General features: G+C 40.9%; 1 pseudogene across 1 annotated transcript in view; it reads left to right on the top strand.

The window, feature by feature from the left end:
• The window catches only part of LOC309402564 (chloride channel protein C-like), a 93055-nt pseudogene that overhangs the window by 32807 nt on the left and 41782 nt on the right, over positions 1-18466 (top strand). The window contains exon 13 of the transcript in view: positions 13161-13323. The product of the transcript in view is annotated as a chloride channel protein C-like (transcript). The remainder of the gene's footprint in view (positions 1-13160; positions 13324-18466) is intronic.

The following is an 18466-nucleotide window of genomic DNA, read 5'->3' as shown; positions in this document are numbered from 1 at the left end:
AAAGTGCAATAAAATAACTGTATCAGCAGGTAGTAACAATTAACCTCTCCCCTCTCTCTGTATTTCTTCAGTACTTCTAATTTAGGCAAAATGTGCTTACCGCAAATTATAGGCAGGATGTATATTGTAAATGTATTATACATATGCAAATTGCATATATGTACACGTTGCAAATTCTATGGCTACCCTTCTCACCTCCTCTGAGAGAGCAGCTCTCAACAAGCTGAAGTTCTTTCACAAGAAGTTCAAGCAGGGCATCAGTTGGCACTTACTGTAGGTATGACAGACACATCCTGTTCTACAGACATGATGCGAGTGCTGCATTTTGAACTATTTGCAGTAATGATGATGCAAGGAGGAAGGATGGTTTTGAAAATGCTAAAACAAATACAAATTCTGAATCTTTCCTTTGTCAAGTGGAGGTGTCAGATAATATCGCATAGCTAGTGCTTGAAGACCAAACAGTGAAAATGATCCTGGCTGCTCATGGCATTGCTTGTCTGTGTTGCAGCTAAAGAGACCATCAGGGACCAGGAATTCTCATTGATTTAAAACAAATTTCTCTTGAGTGAGGCCTGATCTAATGGATGACAGCTCTATTCTACAGGTGAAGATGGATAAATTGTACATTAACTGTTCAACGGAGTTGTGATATGTATCGTGTTTGGATTAAACGTAAATGTTAATGGGTGTAAATTCTAGGTTTTCTTCTTGTCTAATGGGATGCCAGAAAAAGTCTGTATAGCTGTCCTTTTTGACATGGTGGGCATAGTTGGATTGTGTTATGTTCCATTTCAGCTTCCTCCTCTGTGGTGCTGGAGAGCCACAGGCTGGGTTGCCAGCAGCCATGTTTGGGTCTTCTTTGGGACCCAGTTATACCTTGTAGCATTTCTGTGAATTTCCCCTGCTCACCTCTGCAAATCATTAATACTGTGCTCTTTTGAGTGGTATTTTGGGGGCATATAATTAACTTACATGCTGCTTTTTTTTTTTTTTTTTCTTTTGTGAGATCTTAGAAAGTTTAGAAGTGGTGTAGAAGTTTAGAAGTAGAGTGCTTTAGTAGAAATGCTGTGTTGCCTGGTGACTTGCTTTTCCTGTGGTGTTTAGCACATCTGACAGAACATGAATGACGTTTCCTCAGTTCTCAATTCCAGCCTGCCTGCTGCCTCTCATTACCTATTTCTGTTTTACTTGGCTGCTAGCAGCGTAAGGTTTCCCTGAGAAGGGAGGGAGGACGGGTCCGATGGTGCACGTCAAACAGCAGTGTCCATTTGCCTTGGGCAGCCTCCATCTCCATTTGGGTAGGGGCTGTTTCTGCTGCTTGGACCTCCTGCTTTTCCCTCATCCCTTCTGCTCCTTGACCTGAGACCTAAGGACACAGGGAGCTCATGGTACCTGCAGCAACGAAATGGTCATCTTGTTTTGATGGGATTTGTCCCCCTCTGGTTTGTGAGTGCCTGGGACTGTTGTGTAGGCAAGGAGAGCCTGCAAAGGGAGCTGGGTGTTATTCAAGGACGTGCTCCTGCAGAGCTGGCAGGACTTAGAGATGCAAAGGGTCTTCAGTGCAAACTGTGCCTTATGTGAGACTTGTTCATGTACTTGCAGTCTTCTTGGATCTTGCTCTAGTAAGAAAAGGGGACCATAGAAATACCACTTAAACAGCTGACCCTTAACTCCCAACTCTAGTGCATGTGCTTTGCTGTGTTTCCCCTCAATTTGGTTTGGTTTTTTTTATTTTTTTGGTAAATTGATAAATGCACAAAATGAGTGGTGGCACAAAGCGGCGCTCACGTACGGGTGCCTTTGTGTTCCTCATGAATGGAGGAGCAGCTGACCCCAAACTGAGGGGGCTCAAGAGCTGTGGCACTGTTGTGCTGTGGGGTGGGCTTCAGAAAATGGAGGCTACTGGATTTTGGTCCATGACAGCTCTTCAGGGAAGGTCCTACAGCATGAGTAACTACAGGAAGCAGGATGTTTTGCAAGATGTCAAATTAAATGGTTTAATCGGTCCTGGTCTTAAAAGAAACCAGTCTTGTTTTCGGCACATAAAATGTGGTGTAACATCTGATTAGTTGAAGAGAAGGGGTTTACCTTCCGAACTCGTGATGCCATCCAAAGTGCTATAAGGGTCATAGTTCATGGAGGTGTGAATAGAAAACTTCTCTGGGTACTGAGTACGCTTTTGGCATGCTAGCAAGCAGGAGAACCATTTGATTTGAAATACATTAATTTCTTGTTCACACGAGAAATCTTATGGTCAAATACAGCAAAATGTTCTTCAGTGCCTAGCTTTGTGGTGGGAATGACTCTAAACATGGAAGTCTGCTATAGCTTGATTTTTTTAGTATCACTCCAGTTAGAATGATTTAACAAAAATTCCATTCTAACACTATTTTTGACTGAAAATGGGGTCTTCATATTTGTTTTCACAAAAACCTTGTACATTTAATCAAAAAGCTGAACATCTGAAAAAAGGAACTAAAGAAAAAAAATATTTAAAATATCTTGCTATAAGTTTTCTGTAAGGAATGAAATATTTTCCATAAAACACCAAAGAGACTGACTTGGTATGGTCAAGGAAGGAGGGGGCAATACATGGTGCATCGTGGGAGACGTAGTTTAATCCAAGATGCTTTTTGTGTTTTAACCTAAAAAATACTGCTCTTTAGGGATGATAAACAATTTGTCAAGTCACTGAAACATTCAATAAAAAAATGTATGCTTGTAGGGAAAAAAGAAAGAAAACCCTTTTTCTTTCTGGATAGTAGCCTTGTGAACCCAGCCCAAGAAAGTCAGAACAAGTCCCCTCTGATTCATTCATTCATCATCTGTAAAGAAGAACTGCAACTATGGGACAGTTGGTTAGTCTGTAGGTAATTCACAAATTAGAAGAGAATCCAGCTTTATCTCTAATATAGCTGTTTCAGCTTTGGCACCAGATTTTTATCAGTAAAATAAACAGACATGACTGAATTGTACATAGATTCAGTTGGCATTGAACTTTTAGAAAGTTCAGTTGTGCATCTGAAATATTGAAATTGAGACTACATCTCTGTTTTAAATACATGCATTGGAAATGAAGTTGTAATGTGAGAAGATAACATTTTTATATAGTCATTTTTCTGGCTCTAGCTTTCAGTAGCTTTAAAGGTATTTTATAAATAAAGCGATCTAGTGTATTACAACATACAATTGTACATTTGGGACATGTAATACAAACCTTAATGAAAGTTCATGAGAATTTAATGTGCAGAAGTTATTTTTACTTCACAGTATCTTATCTGGTTTTAATTTTTTTCAAATTACAAAATGCAATTGGGCTGTCTTACGTACTAATTCTTTGCCAAATTTAATTTGTTTCCAAATTAAAGACATTTTTCAGTTACATTGTCACAAAAAGCATCTGAAACCATTAAGTTTTGTTATATTTTTAACTTTAAAACCTTCAGAATGTTGCCAATAGTGCTTTTTTTCCAAATTTTGAGAAAATGATTTATCTCTGGGATAAAAGCTACCACAATAAGCCTATCTCTTTTTTTCCAGCCTGAGGGGTTTATTATCATCTTGAATTAAAACCCCCATGTAACCGGGCGCTCTAATGAATGAGGGCTCAGGGCCAGAAATCCCAGTTTGATTGTTGGACCCAGCTGAAACAGGAGCAAGTGGTTACACAACCCAGCAGCTGCTGGGCTGAACATGGTCTGTCGGTGGGAAGGAGGCTCCTACTGTCGATCCCGAGGGAGGCAAATCCCTAGGGAGGAACATGGTCTCCCCTCTGCCCCAGATGGGCAGAACAATGCATTTTGTTGTTGCAATTTCAACGTTTGCCCTGGTTTTTTTTGGAAGAGGAATAAGACTGGGTTCAGGACACACACGGGGTAGTGGTGGTGAGCACTGGTGAAAGGTGTGCCATTCTTGTGAGCAAGACTGAATGGAGGCAGGCACCGAGGAGGAGCCATGAAAACATGTGGAAAAGTAGAGGCATTGCAGAAAAGAGGAGCATAAATGGTAAGCAGTGGGACTTGTCCTAATGACGGCTCTTCTGTCATTTTGAAACATGAAAGAGTGATGGTAGAAAAACTCTTGAGTGTCTGACGGCTGTGTCTCAGGCAAGCTTGCAGAGCCAGACCTGAGCTGCTCTCTCGCATCTCTAAAAGAGAACAACTCACCCCAAACTGGCAGTGGCCACCCAGGTTGTCCACGGGTGAGTTATGCAGCAGTAGGTGACTTCTGCAGTTGGCTGGTGCAACTTGTGAAACAGCAGGGCCTGGCTTTGGCAAGGAAGAAGCTGCACAGCTGTGGAGATAGCTGGAGTGGGATTGTCTGGTGGTTCAGATCATACAGCGTGCAGAAAGGCCTCAAGCTACTCTGGTCATACCACTCTCATCTCACACTCTTCCTCAGCCTGACCTTTGTTCAAAGAAAAGAGAATTTATTTGTAAAGCTCGAGTCATACTTTTCCCTTTCTCCTCCTTCTTTAGCAGAGTGTATGCAATACTTGGGAGGGAACAGAGAGAAGGGAAAGAACTGACTGTAAAAAATTAATACATCCTCACGGTGCACTTGGGAGACCTCTGATCGTGCCTTCCTCTGACTTGCTCAAGACGGAAGGGCGTGAAAGGGACACTGGGCTCCTGGGGCAAACATAGCCCTGTGCTCTGGAGATAAAATGATAAGGAGCACACAGCTGCCTGTTGGGGAAGCCATTCCTGTCTGAGAAAGTAATAGAGGCTCTGGGAAACAGCAGGTCATGTCAGCATCTGTCATGCTACACTGGTGTAGATGAGAGAAGATCTGACCCTCACTTTAGAGTGAGTACACATGTATGTGCTCTGGATCAGGGAGCATGTTTTGCACTGCTGGTTAATAAGGCACGTACTATGGAGTCCTTGCCAGAAAGGCAGGAAGGTGTATGTGCCCACTCAACAGTCAGGTTCAAATTCTTCTCTCCTTAGGTACCTAAAAGTAGTTCAGTACAGTTATTCCAGCAGGGTTACTCAATACTGAGTTTAGCTTTGGTCAAGATTCTCCGCACAGCTAGAGTCTTAATTTTAACTCCCCAATAGAGAATGCTGCATGGTTGATTTTCCACCTGATTTTGGTGGGGAAAGGAAAATCTTTTGCAGAAGCTGGGAGAAATGTAGCATTCAAGATTTTTGACATCACGTTTCCTTCAAAGCAGGCAGAGGAAGTGCTTAATTATTTGGAAACTCATTTGGCAGGGTCTTCCCAGTGCTAGGCTGTTTAATGCATCAGCCCATCACACTTAAATACTTTAGGGCTCACTTAAAGTTTTTGATTACACCTGAGATGGTTCACAGAAGTTGTTTTGACAGGGCCTAATTTTCTGTTACTAAGCTGCCTGATTTTTTTCTAATGAAGAATTTAAACCCTAGTCAAAACAATTTTTCAATCTCTAAGCCTACAGTTGTTCCTAACAGGGTAAGCGTTCACTAAGCTTATGCTGCCTGTCAAGAGGAGCCCGGTGTGTTTGAATGGTATATTTAATATTATTTCGGAACACGATTGCAAGTGACGTCACCTTTTGACAAAGTTGGGGAGATGTATAGTAGTGTTGTACTGATCGTAGTCTTATTCAAATTAATCCCCAAATAATTGGAGTAACAATGCATAATCAACAAACTGCTAAATACATTAAGTCCTACTATTTTCTGTTGAATTTATTCCAGCTAGGGGAAGAGCGCCATGTGTTTTTTGGCAGTAGCTTGTCTGGAAAATTAAATAAGTGAAACTATACTCTCACGGAGAAGGGGATGGAGGACAGTTTTGGGACCTCAGATTTCATAATGCACTTCTTTAAGAAACTGGAGGCTCAGTGCTCATTTTGAGAACAACAAGCTTTTGTAAGTTTTCTGTTTTGGTATGTAAGGTGTAACCTCCTACTGAAGTTAAAGCTGAAGTGGAGTTTGTAGCCCATGGGGCAGAGCGTTTATCAAATAGCCTTGGTAAAACCACTGTCCGGTCTGCAGCTGTCTGTAGTTGCAGAGTTCGTTCTTCTTCAGACTTTTCTAAACCTCAGGAGGTGGGGCCATAAGAATTGTGGCATTCTGGGGATGTTGGTTTTAGCATCACTTAAATATGACAGAAATTCATTGCAGTTGTCTATCTTATTTTAAAAAAATGTTAATGAATAACGATTTAAAGAATTATGTGATACTGTTCATTTAAAAAGTATGAGGTTGCTTAGCTGGGTTATTATACAGTACAGTGCTTGTTTTGAAAAGATTTAGTATGTGAGCCTGCTGAATGTTTAGGCATATTCAGCAACGCACATACACAATGCTGCTATTTTTATTAACAGAAGGCTCACTTGACACCACACACTCCAGTGTTACCTTCCTGAGACACAGATTTAGACGGCTTTGAAAACTCCTCTCAGGGTTTGGTGTCTACTATGTACATAAGAGAAAGAACCAGATTACAAAAAAACCACTGATAGATATCTTTCCAGGGGATCTTGGCAAGAGTCGCTGCTATCACCTATACTGTTTCCGATATCACTTGCATCCATTGCAACAACCTGTCGAAACAGGTGTATTTGTAGGCCTTGAGGGACTGAAACAAGAAATCAAACAATTTGCCTAGCATCTTTCGTCCAAGTTCCCAAGGTCTGAGGCTCAAAGGATTTTGATATGTTTCCAGGGATTACTTAGCTGTGCTGGGTACTTCTAAGTTCTCTTTAGCAAGCTCCTGCTGCTGTACTAGGTCTTGGAATTAGAAAAAAATGGTCTTTGTTTTAACAAGGAAATCATAAGCAAAATACTAGTTGGCTTCAGAAAAACTCACACAAATATTTAAATCCACCTCAGAGAAAACTGGGACGAGATCTCACTGAACATTACGAATTCAGGTGAATTAAGAACCAGTGCATGAGTGTGATTAATTAGAACTACTTTGCTTAAAGAGAAAAAGTATGAGCCCTGTGCTAAGATGTTTTTTCACGCTCTGCCTTGGCACTAATTAAGTTGTAGGGTGCTAGAGACGGCCTACTCGTCATAATGGCCTGGAACAGTTAATGGGGTTAAACTCTGGAAGAGGAAGAATCCCACTAATTGTGCAATCGTCCTGGCACTGGGGTTTGGCAGGAAGTCCTCACAGTGAACCTACGCTGGGTGTGCCGCCCTTTGTAGAGGGTGATGCACAGCTTCATGTGCCTGAGGCTGCAAGAAATAATAATTTTCAGCAGTGAGTGAGCTTGAATGCATAACTTTTCGGGGCTAACATGACAGTCGTGTCTTTTTAGGAGATTTATGTTTACTGTATTGCAGCATCCCACTTCTCCAAAAATTTCCAGTAGTGATGGTGATGAGTGATAAGAAGATACAGTAAAACAAGCTGAGTTAATGGATGTAGTCCTAGGACTATAAAGGATTTCTTTAAAGGTGAAGTGCACAGGAAAGGAATATTTTTCACTTAGTTTTAAAGAGAGAGATTAATGGAAGTTCAGGGAGGGAGTATTCAGCTGGATCGATACTTGAAGAAGGTGCCTCTTTTGACATAATCCCACATGAAAATAGTGGACCATGATAAGGGCATTTCAATTCATAGCTTTGTCAGGACATTATTAAGTGGGAAGTAAAGTGACTCAAGTGTTCAACGCACAGGTTACTAAGGGGCGGCAGATCATCATCCAGAGAGTGAAGAAATTGAAATGCAGACCTACATTGTTTATGAAATGGCTGTGACAAGACAGATAACTTAATCTTTGGAGATGTTATTTCCATAAACCCCATTCTCAAGAAAGCTGCATGAACAGCTCTCTTACTGTTGTGAATAGGGAATTGTTCTCTCCTTCCCTTCTTTACATCAAGCAATCACCTTGCAACCTTGTTGGCATTTGCTCCAAGAAAAAAAATGATCAAAAGTTTTCTGCTGGCTACAAGCCCTCCACCCTTCGGAAATGTTCTTTTGACCATGAGCAATATTTTAGTGGTTTATTTAATCAATAGTAGCAAAAATTTCAAATGGGAGAAGTTCAGGTTGTATGTGAGAGAAACAAAACGTGCTTTCCTGGGGAAGTGTGTACTCTTCCACAAAATCTGGTGGCATGGAGACTGGGAAACTGTGTCCAGAGCTGGTGTTTTTGTGCCAGCTGCAGTCTCAACTGCAAAACTACTGGGTTTGGCTGGTAGTACCAAGACTTTCATGTCCCTTCGCACCCCCCATCCCCCTCTTTAAACTTGCTGTCAGACATATTGTCTTCTACCTTTGTCCAGCAACTCCTTGGTTTTGCCCAATATTTTCCAAATTCCAGGCCTTTCAGTTAAGTGCGTGTAACATTGTGATGAATGACAAAAATATTTCTTTTGGAGAGTTTACTTCTACCAAGGATGATGGTCTTTATATCATGGGAAGGAAGTAGATTTTGTCTTTTGTTTGTTCAGTTTGCCAGGCAGCTCTTTGAACAAATCTTGAAAAATGAATGTGACTACAAAGTAATTTTTTTTTCTTTTTCTTTTTGAGAGGCCCTCTCTCCTGCATTTGTCATTGTAGGCTGTAAGTCACAAGAGAGCTCTCTTGCTAAGTGAGTTTTCAGTAGAGTGAAGAGAATTGGTTTGCACTATTGTAGCTGGCTGACGATCTTTTCTTTTACATTATTGGAAATATCAAGGGTTCAGGGAATATTCACTGTATCAGCAGCCTTGCGTCTAATGAGGTTGTTTGGACTCTTGTTCTCTGAGCTGGAGTAAAACCTTTGAAACACGTTAACCACAATTTGATTGAAAAGTGGGGGAGGGTTTTTAACAGTGAGCTTTAAGTAAACTGCATCTTTTTGAATTTCCTGGGCAGCTGCCTTTCTCTCTTTGATGTACCGTGCCTGGTGATGCTGTTAATGAAATGCATAATTATGTGTTATATAATAAAACAGAGCTAACACGAAGGTGGCTAATAGATTATAATGATGTGGAGGCCTGAGAAACTCAGGACCATGGGGGTTGTTGAAAAGTGCCTCTGGTGACAAAGAAGATTTTTAAAGAGGTTTGAATAACTGTGCTAATAAATTAATTGTGGTCTGCGTGCGTGTGTGTGTAAACGACATGTTTTCAAGATTTTGTATATAGAGAGAATATTGAAAAAAAATAGGTGCAATTTACTAGGCTGCTGATGTATGAAGTGTCAGTGCCGAGTGCTTCCAGCGCCTATTAGCGCTGCTGGCTTTGCATAGACGGGTGCCCTAGGCAAAGACATTTTTGGCACAGTTTGCTGCACCCGTAGGATCAAAAGGAAAGAAAAAATAAAATCTGGCAATATGCACAGAGAGTGAATTGCATCCTAAAGAGCAGCCCCTAAAATGCAGGCTTGGAATGAATATCAATAAACGAAACATCACGTTTAATGGCTGAAGAGTTGTAGACGTTTGGTGGCTGACCCCAACTTCCCTCCCTCCTTTCTCTGCTTTTGTCACCTTTATTTTATCTCTCCCTCTGTAACACTCTGTTTAATTTGTTCCTTTCTTAGATTCTTTAGTTACTGGTTTGAACAGCTAGGTATTTTTAAAGGAGAGGCTGCATAACCCTCCAGCCCTGGACCACATGGGCTCCTCTTGGTGCCAGGATATGGCTGGGCTTGCTTGGCTGCTCTTCTGGGCTTAGGAGGGCCTGTCTGCCGGCAGAATTAACATGCAGGGAGCTCCAGTGTGAATTTACAGCCTGCTAGTTAGTTGGCACTGATTCCCAGGGTGGATGCTTCTAGTACCTACTAAGAGTACTTTTGTGCAGGTTAGCTTTTTTTTCTTCTTTTTGCATGAGTTAGGCAGGCTCCTTTTTGAAGGTGAAGTATGTTGTTTTTCATTTCCCGAGCACAAGGGTATCCAAATGGGCAGTCAGTGCGGAGTAGCTAATACGCAGTAAATTCACACCCAAGCTCACAGCGCGCTAACTTCCTCATGCAGCCGAGTCCCGAGGCTCTGCGCTTTGTCTCTCTCGGCAGGGAGCAGATGGCCCTTCTTTAAACAGGGAGTACTAATAAAGCCTTATGAAGTGCACATATATGTGTGTGTACAGGTTTGTGTGTGTCCATATGTTTATATAAGATGACTTGAATCTATCACAGTTCTTGGATTAGTTTAGACTTCCTTAATTTTTATCATACCAAACATACCCCAAGGAGAACTTTGCTGCTGCGTTGCCATCATACTTGTCATTAACAGTCGTAGTTTTTAGCTACAGGTTTTGGGCGGATTTCGATGCATTCTTCCTTTTTTTTCAGTGCTAAGAGTGGCATACTTTTTCTCTTATATGACTGACTGCACCTTTTGTGTGTGAATTTTTCTTTGTTGCTTCTTTTCCTCAGCATTTCTGATTTGATCTCTGGAGTTTATTCTTGTATTTGCTATGTTTCTACAGTTAACAAATGTTCTCCTACGACTTGAGAACCCCCAGTAAGAAGGAAATAAGGTTTTCTCTAGCTGTCCAAATCACTTGATGTGAAATCAAGTCAATTTTTTAATAAAACTTTTACTTTAGACTGGGCTTTATAAATAACTTGATCTCTAATTAGTGTACAGATTTACCTTAAGCTCTCATGATGGGTTAAATTTTCATGCAAAGTTTTCTTGAAATTTTAGACATTATTTTGTCTGTTTTCCATGCTCATGCTTCAAGTGTATCATTGATTTCTAAGTCATCTACAGATTTGCTTTATGTTTTTGCTCTAGTATTGCCTATCTCCAAGAAAATTTCATATCACAAAAATCAACTCTCCAGTTTCCATCTGTACAGTTGTCCTGAACTCTCACTATCAGCTCTATTTTGGCCAAAGTTTATAGTTACTTACAGACAAAAGATATTGCTCAAATTGCTTTTAACACGTCTTTCTTTAATGACCTCAGCCATACTAGCCTGCCAAAGATAAACAGCATTTTTCCTCGGCAGGCGTTAACTTTTGGAGGAAGTGAAGTTCAACACTGAACCCAGAGGCACTTGCTCTGAACATTCAATGTGCTGTTGTAGAGAGGAGCCATGCCTGCCCACACCCCAGCACTCAGGAGGGCTGCAGGGCTGGGGAAAATCAACACAAGCCTCAGAGTTTCTCAATAGCAGATGTAAAATGCTGCTGAACGTTTGCAACAATAAAGGATGAGGGCCCGGGACAGGCCAACTTGACTGTTCCCGCTAGAGGATGGGAGGGTAGGAGGAAGGGATAAAAGGGGATGAAACAATAAGGACGGGAGCCTGGAAAGCCAAGCTCTGGTTCTTGCTGTTTCTTGCTGTTCTGCAAATATTCTGTATAGGTTAAAGCAATCACTTGAGAGTGTTTTTTAGAGTTTGAATTTCAAGAGTTTTTAAATTCAGAGTGTTTTACAGCTTTTTAGAGTGTTTTTAGATTAATTTTTAATGCTTGTTTTATTCCAGAAGAGTTCCCCATAGCAAGATACTTAAAAAAAAAAACCCTTAAACGGAATCCACAATAAAGGAGTCTCCATCTGTGTGAATGAGTTGTGGCAGGTATGATGAAGCAATTCTTAAAATCCCGCAGTTGCTGTTTTCCTTTCGACCGACATGTTCCTGGTGTTTTAAAATAAAACAGTTGAATACGAGGTTTAAAGAGACATTCAAAGAATGCTGTGGTGTTATTAGAAATCCCTGGCTATGTCCAAGCAGAGAGGACAGTGGCATGACCCTGTTGTACGGGGCTGACCATGCCGTACGAGTCCCTTGTTGGGATATACTGTAAATAATCCTGGATGTTATCTTTCCAAATCCAGAACAGAGAGAGAAAGAGGGATAAGCCTGAATAAATTTGCTACAGCTTATCAGGCAGAAATGTGTTTATTGGCATTCTTTGAATGTAGATTCTTGCAGTACTTAACAATCTCTAGCTAATGAGGTCTATTAAATGGCAGTGTGATGCAATTCACTTTGTCTGAACTGGAGAGAAATTTCTGAGCAAAAGCCTCTTAGTCTTACAAGCAAAGTTTGCATATTTAATCCCAGCATAATTGCTCATGAATATCTCTTTTTAATAGGATGCAATTGTAGGGAAAATAGTGGGAAGTGAAAGGAGATAGCAGCTTTTACTAAAAAGTCTCATTAAGTTTTTTTTTTTTTTCTGCACAGAATATTTTCACCATGAAAAATATTTGACTTGGTTGTGAATTGGGCATAAGCAGTATTAAGTGAATTCACATTACTCTCTACATTGTGTACGAGGATTCACTCTGAATCCTTTATTCAAAGGCAGTTGTATTGCTGTGCTCTGTTAAGTCACTGCCCCTAGAGCTGTTAGATGTTTGCAGTAGTAGATCAAGTGAACGCAGTCTACCTTTGAGATGCAGTGAACTAACAATACTGTAACGTGTCCAGCTGCGGAGGAAAAAACAAATAACTGAAGGACGATGACGTATTAAAACATGCTACATTGCCACTCATCTGACCATATCCCCCTTAGATAGGGAGAAAGTTCAGGAATACTTAGATAAGACCTTTTAGGTGAGATACCATAACCTGTGCATATACACTATTTGTCTACAACTAGTGCTGCAGTGCAACTTTTACAGATTTGTGGTCATGGGGACCAGGATGCCTGCACCATGCCTTGTACTGCTGCACGTTGTTCAGCACGGTAACTGTGTGATGTTCCTGCTGCTTGATCTCCTGAGCTGGACTTCTGTTGAAAGCTTCTTGTTCCCTTTTCTGGCATCCTTCAAGACAATGTTTGTACAAGGAGCTTGTTCTGTCAGGAAGCAGTATGGGAAAACAATTTTATATCTCCTGAGCTCAGCAAGACAGAAAAAAGATTTGGATTTGTTTGCATTTTTTAATATTTGTCACAATGCCAAGCTATTTTAAGCAATCTGGCTACTCCATCTCTACTTACCCTCCTCTGATACTTCAAAATTATCACAAGCCACCTGAAATATGGGAATCAGATGTGAGTTTTAATCTAAGTGCAGTGCTTCAAGCTGATGGGAACGGGAGGGGGAGCTGTCACTGCACCAGCCAAGACTCTCTGGTGGAAGTGTTGATTGATTACCTATCCCTGGGAAAGGAGGGAGAGCGCCCTTCCACTTTTAGCAGACTGAATTGCTTCCCGTTCCCTTGTGAAAGAAGTAGGTAGTCTATTCCCTGGACCATTGCTGTTGTCTCCAGGTATTTGAAAAAATGGAAAGTCCTTTGTTCTCTTTTCTCCTGAGGTAGAGATCACAAATGATGTCCGGTCCTTGCTACTGATAATGCTGGCTGTCATGGTGGCCAAGATGGTTGGTGACTTGTTCAACACCTCTCTGTACAGTTCCTTCCTGAAACTGAAATGCATTCCCTTCTTGGACGTGGAGCCTTTTTTTGGTCACAGGAGAAAATAGTGAGATCTCTAATGCTGCTGATCTATAAGTTTTCTATATCAGAAGGTACAGAAAGATCTAAAAGTTTTCTGTATCATGAGACTGTGTGGGTTCTCTGATACCTGGAGCTTGAAGGGACAAAGTAGTAAAAGGAGACCCTTATCCGGGACAACATCCCTACAGTGCAATGTGCTGTACAAATAGAACAAAAGAGACTCCCTTTCTCTTCAGGTTTATGGTAGGATCTGAATTACAGCTGTCATCAGAATCCTGAGAGCAGTAAGTGCTCTATAATGCCCAGTTAGATGCTGTTTATTAGTAGTCCAGTTGGTCCAATGGAGAATCTAGTAGAGATTTTCACAGACAATTGTGATTATTTCTTATGAGTAGATGCCGTAGAGCAGAGACAACAGAGTTTGTAGAGTCCCTTATGGTGGAGTTTGCCTTCTGGATGACTAGTCTGGGCTTCCTGTGTGTTTGGTACCACAACATTTATGTTTTCAGGCAGTGATTCCTGCCATCCAAGGATAGCAATTTAAGACAGGTAGGATGAATTATCTTCTGGAAGTGCCTCCATTGACTATAGACTAAATAAATAGCTTGGAAAAAAGTTATGGGTTTTATTTTTTAACTTATATTGATCCAACCTGTCCTGTGTATCTTCCAGTGTGTGAACCAGTATCCAAAACTTCAGTCTGTTTACGGGCATTTATAACTAGTAATAAATTAAACTTTCTCTTCTAAATGTAGATTCTGGGTCTATATTTATCTGTCAGTAGTGTGAACTCTGTACTACTATCTTCTATAAAATAATTAGCAGAAATGCTCATTCTTATAAAGATATTCTCTAGGAATGAATTAGGTAATGTGGTGAAGAAATAGAAGGAACAATTAGTTTGCTTATTCACCATAGAAAGACTTTTTGTTTTCCTTAAGGCATATTTGGGTAGTATATATCCACAGCCAAAGCAATTTGCAGGACACTGTAGCTGTCATTTCTCCCAGTATTGAGGTCTACTGGACAATCTTTTAGTTTCAAATGACCCTTTAGAAGAATAAAATATCGGTGACTCGTTCTGTCCGCACTTTGTCACTTTCTTCCAAATGTAGCCATATCTGAAAGTTTTTAGCAGGCACATTGAATGCTGGGTATAATCTAACTGTATTTGACATGAGAGGAAAAAGAGCCAGCAATGTGGTAGAGCCAGCAATGTGGTAGGAGGAAATAAAAACAATCTGTGACATTATGGATGATTTCTATATGTACCATGGCAGATAAAACAGAGGGGAAGAAGTAATAAAGTTTCCCATGGTATTCCAGTTAGATGACAAGTCCATGGAAAGAATTATAGCTGCTTTCCTGGTTCAGAGTGAGGTCCTATTCACTTGAAGGACAAATATATATATTTTTATGTATATATAAAATTTCATTTCCCTCCCACTCCTTTCCCTTTCCTCTCCAGGAACATTAAAGAAAGTTTCTGGGTAACTAGGTCACAGAATATACTGATATTCTAAAGCAAAACACATAGTATCACAACTTGGTAAAGATTTTACAGCTAGATACTTTACAGGCTGCCAAGTTTTATTCTAAATCCTTTTAGACATAGACTGAATAGGCTGATACACATTTGAGCTGGCAGATATAGTTGCTAAGCCACTCTCCGTCATATTTGAAAAGTCTTGGCAGTCAGGTGAAGTCCTCAGTGAATGGAAAAAGGGAAATATTACACCCATTTTTAAAAAGGATAAAAAGGAGGACCCCAGGAACTACCAACCAGTCAGCCTCACTTTTGTGGCCAGTAAGATCACAGAACAGATCCTGCTGGAAGCTATGTCAAGGCATTTGGAAGACAGGGAGGTGATTCAAGACAGCCAATATGCCTTCACAAAAGGCAAATCATGCCTGACTAATCTAGTGGCCTTTTATGATAGAGTGACTGCATCTGTGGACAAGGCAAGAGCTATGGATGGTCATCTACTTGGACTTCTGTAAGGCTTTTGATACAGACCCATATAACATCCTTTTAGCTAAATTGGAGAGATGCGGGTTTGATGGATGGAATATTTGATGGAAAAGGAATTAGCTGGGTGGCTGCATCTGAAGAGTTGCAGTCAATGGCTCAATGTCTGAATGGACATCAGTAGCAAGTGGGGTGACTCAGGGGTCATTGACAGGCTTGAGGAGTGGGCCATTGTGAACCTCATGAAGTTCAACAAGTCCTGCACTTGCGTTGGGGCAATCACCAGTACCAGTACAGACAGCGTAATGAATGGATTGCGAACAGCCCTGCAGACTTGGGGATATTGGTAGATGAAAAATTAGATATGATCTGACAATATGTAATTGCATCCCAGAAAGCCAATCATATCCTGGGTTGCATAAAAAGAATTACGGTCAGCAGGTTGAGGAGGGTAATTCTCTCCCTTTGCTCTTGTGAGACGCCACCTGGAGTACTGCATCAAGCTCTGGGGTCCTCAGTACAAGAAAGACGTGGACCTTTTAGAGTGGGTGCAGAGGAGAGCCATGAAAATGATCAGAGGGCTGGAACACCTCTCCTGTGAAGAAAGGCTGAGAGAGTTGTAGTTGTTCAGCCTGGAGAAGAGAAGGCTCTGGGAAGTCCTTATTGCAGCTTTTCAATACCTAAAGGAGGCTTACAGGAAAGATGGAGAGAGTCTTTTTACCAGAGCCTGTAGTGATAGGACAAGGGGCAACAGTTTTAAACTAAAAGATAGGTTTAGATTGGACATAAGGAAAACATTTATTATGAGAAGGGTGGTGAGACACTGGAACAGGTTAACCTGAGAAGCTGTGAACGCCCCATCCCTGGAATTGTTCAAGGTCAGATTGGACAGGGCTTTGAGCAACCTGGTCTAGTGAAAGATGTCCCTGCCCATGGCGGGGGGGTTGGAACTAGATGGTCATTGAAGTTTCCTTCCAACACAAACCATTCTATGGCCCTATGGTTCTATGGCACTGGTGCTACAGAGACTGGCTGGTCTCTCCAGCATACTTGGATGCTCTGTTAACTCGTTATCCCCTCAAACAAATGAAGCTTTACTGTTCAGCCACCTTAGACCTCCAGGATTTGGACTGATCCCTAGATCTGTCTTGTAGCTTAGGCATTCCAAACCCTGAATATTGACTGAAGGGAGCTCTGGATTTATAATATGACTCTTAAAGTAAAAAATGTTGTAATTGAAACAGATCGTGAAGCATAACACGCAGTCTTTGTAAGAATGCAAAAACCAAGATCCTATTACTTTGCCTAGCATGAGAAATGCACAGATTAAGACAAGACAGTTAAAAAAAAAAAATTAGTCTCTGTTGTCTCTCTCATGTTTCCTTATCTCTGTTTCCTCATCACTTCTGAGCATCCTTGAAACTTGAGTCAAAATTCTACAGAAAGGTACTTGGCCATGACTTTTCTTTCCATGTATTTTCTGTGTGGACCAAGATTTCTCATTTGTTGTCTCTCTGACTGGTCCTGCAGCTAACAAGATGCTGTGGGAGCCTGCCTATTTGTGTCTCTAGTCTTTCTTTTATCTCAGAGTTACCACCCAGAATATGTGAGGCTGTGCTGTTTTTAAGTTCCACTTGTTTGCTACACTTTGGGAGTATTTTTATCTTCAAATGCCTATGCCCAGATGTCATTTTGCACAGGCTATCCTCTTTCTCTGGTTGTGTCAGCTTGGCTGAGGTTTGGCAATATTGCTCTGGGAAAGTGTAGGTAACGATTACGTGTGTGGCAGGTTCTACATCTTCTTTGTTCAATATTAATTATTTCATAAGATCACAAGATGTATAAACTGTGCATTGCTGGATTCCCCAAATCGTAACAGGGACAGGGGTCAGCTGTGTGGGAACTGGTAGCTAGCATGTATTTATAAACAGGTGATAAATTGTACTTGTGTATGCAGAGTGAAAGATTTGGATAACTAACAGCTTGCTTAAATGCTATAGAAATACCACATAAATTGGGATCCTTCTTCAACTGAAACGGAAAAGCCTTTGGAAAACAGTGCTTCACTGGGACGAAAAATGAGAAACTCAAGAGAATGCGTGTTTGTAGGTCCTCAGCACTCGTACAGCAGTATGAGAGAGAAAGTGTGGATCTTCTCTTTCCCAGTTCTTCATCAATGTTATACTCACTGTATTCAATCATTTGTTGATTCCTCTTACAGGGATGGGTAACATTCCCAGGCAAAAGATGTGTTAGACACTGAACTGAGAAGAGAACAAGGTGTTGGGGTGGCGTTAAGGTCCAGATCCACAAAAGAATGTAACTCCTACCTGCTGCAGAAATGAGTGGGTACATTAAGAAGCTAAATTATGTACTTGCTCACTGTGAAGACATCTTTATAAATACTGTTATATATGAAACTGGTGGAAGTGAGACCTAGATCCTCAGTGGCATTTCACTACCTAATTTGTATTCAGGTACTGGCATCTCTGGATGCTTTTCTGTCCATGGAGCAGAGAGGCTTGATATTTGTTTTCTCAATACTCGTTATTTTTTGGAACCTCGTTGATCACCTTGCCTGTTGTATTCTGTGCCCTGGGTGATAAGGCTCCAAACACAGCTGTATCTAGTACTGGGCTGCTACGGTGCACAATGATTTCCAGCTACATCGCACACCACTGTAAACACCCACCTTATAAAATCTGGTTCACTGGAACACTCAAAGCTGCTGGCTGCCAGGGAATGTTCTTTAATGAGGGTAAGAAGTACTTGAACACAACTACGACTTGGCAACCCTTCCGGCTTTTTATAAGCTACTATACACTTCAGAGAGAAAATATCTTAGAGGCTACTTTTTAATGGGACAAGTTTACTTAAGAGCTGAGTGGAGTTGGTGCCAGTAGTTCTGTTTTGTTCTAGCTTAATATTAGCCTTGTCAAAGTTCTCCTGGATGTTTCTGTATTGCATACCGTATGAAGCTGGTTTTGGGAGCCAAGAATTTTGGCTGGAATATATATTATAGTGGTCTCATTATATATTTTTAAAGCATATCAGAGGTGGCCCTATGGTAAAGATCCACAGAGCAAGACTGATTTTTTTTTTTTTTTTTTTTTTTTTTTTTCTTTCTCCCTTCTAGTTTTGTCTTAGCCCACACTGCAGACATTGGATCCAGAATTTGGGCCAACCCAATTTTGAGGTT

This window comes from Phaethon aethereus, assembly GCF_964289735.1.
Source record: "Phaethon aethereus genome assembly, chromosome: 2".
Classification (NCBI taxonomy): domain Eukaryota; kingdom Metazoa; phylum Chordata; class Aves; order Phaethontiformes; family Phaethontidae; genus Phaethon; species Phaethon aethereus.
Note: the sequence above shows the minus strand (reverse complement) of the source record. Positions and strands in the feature narration are given on the sequence as shown.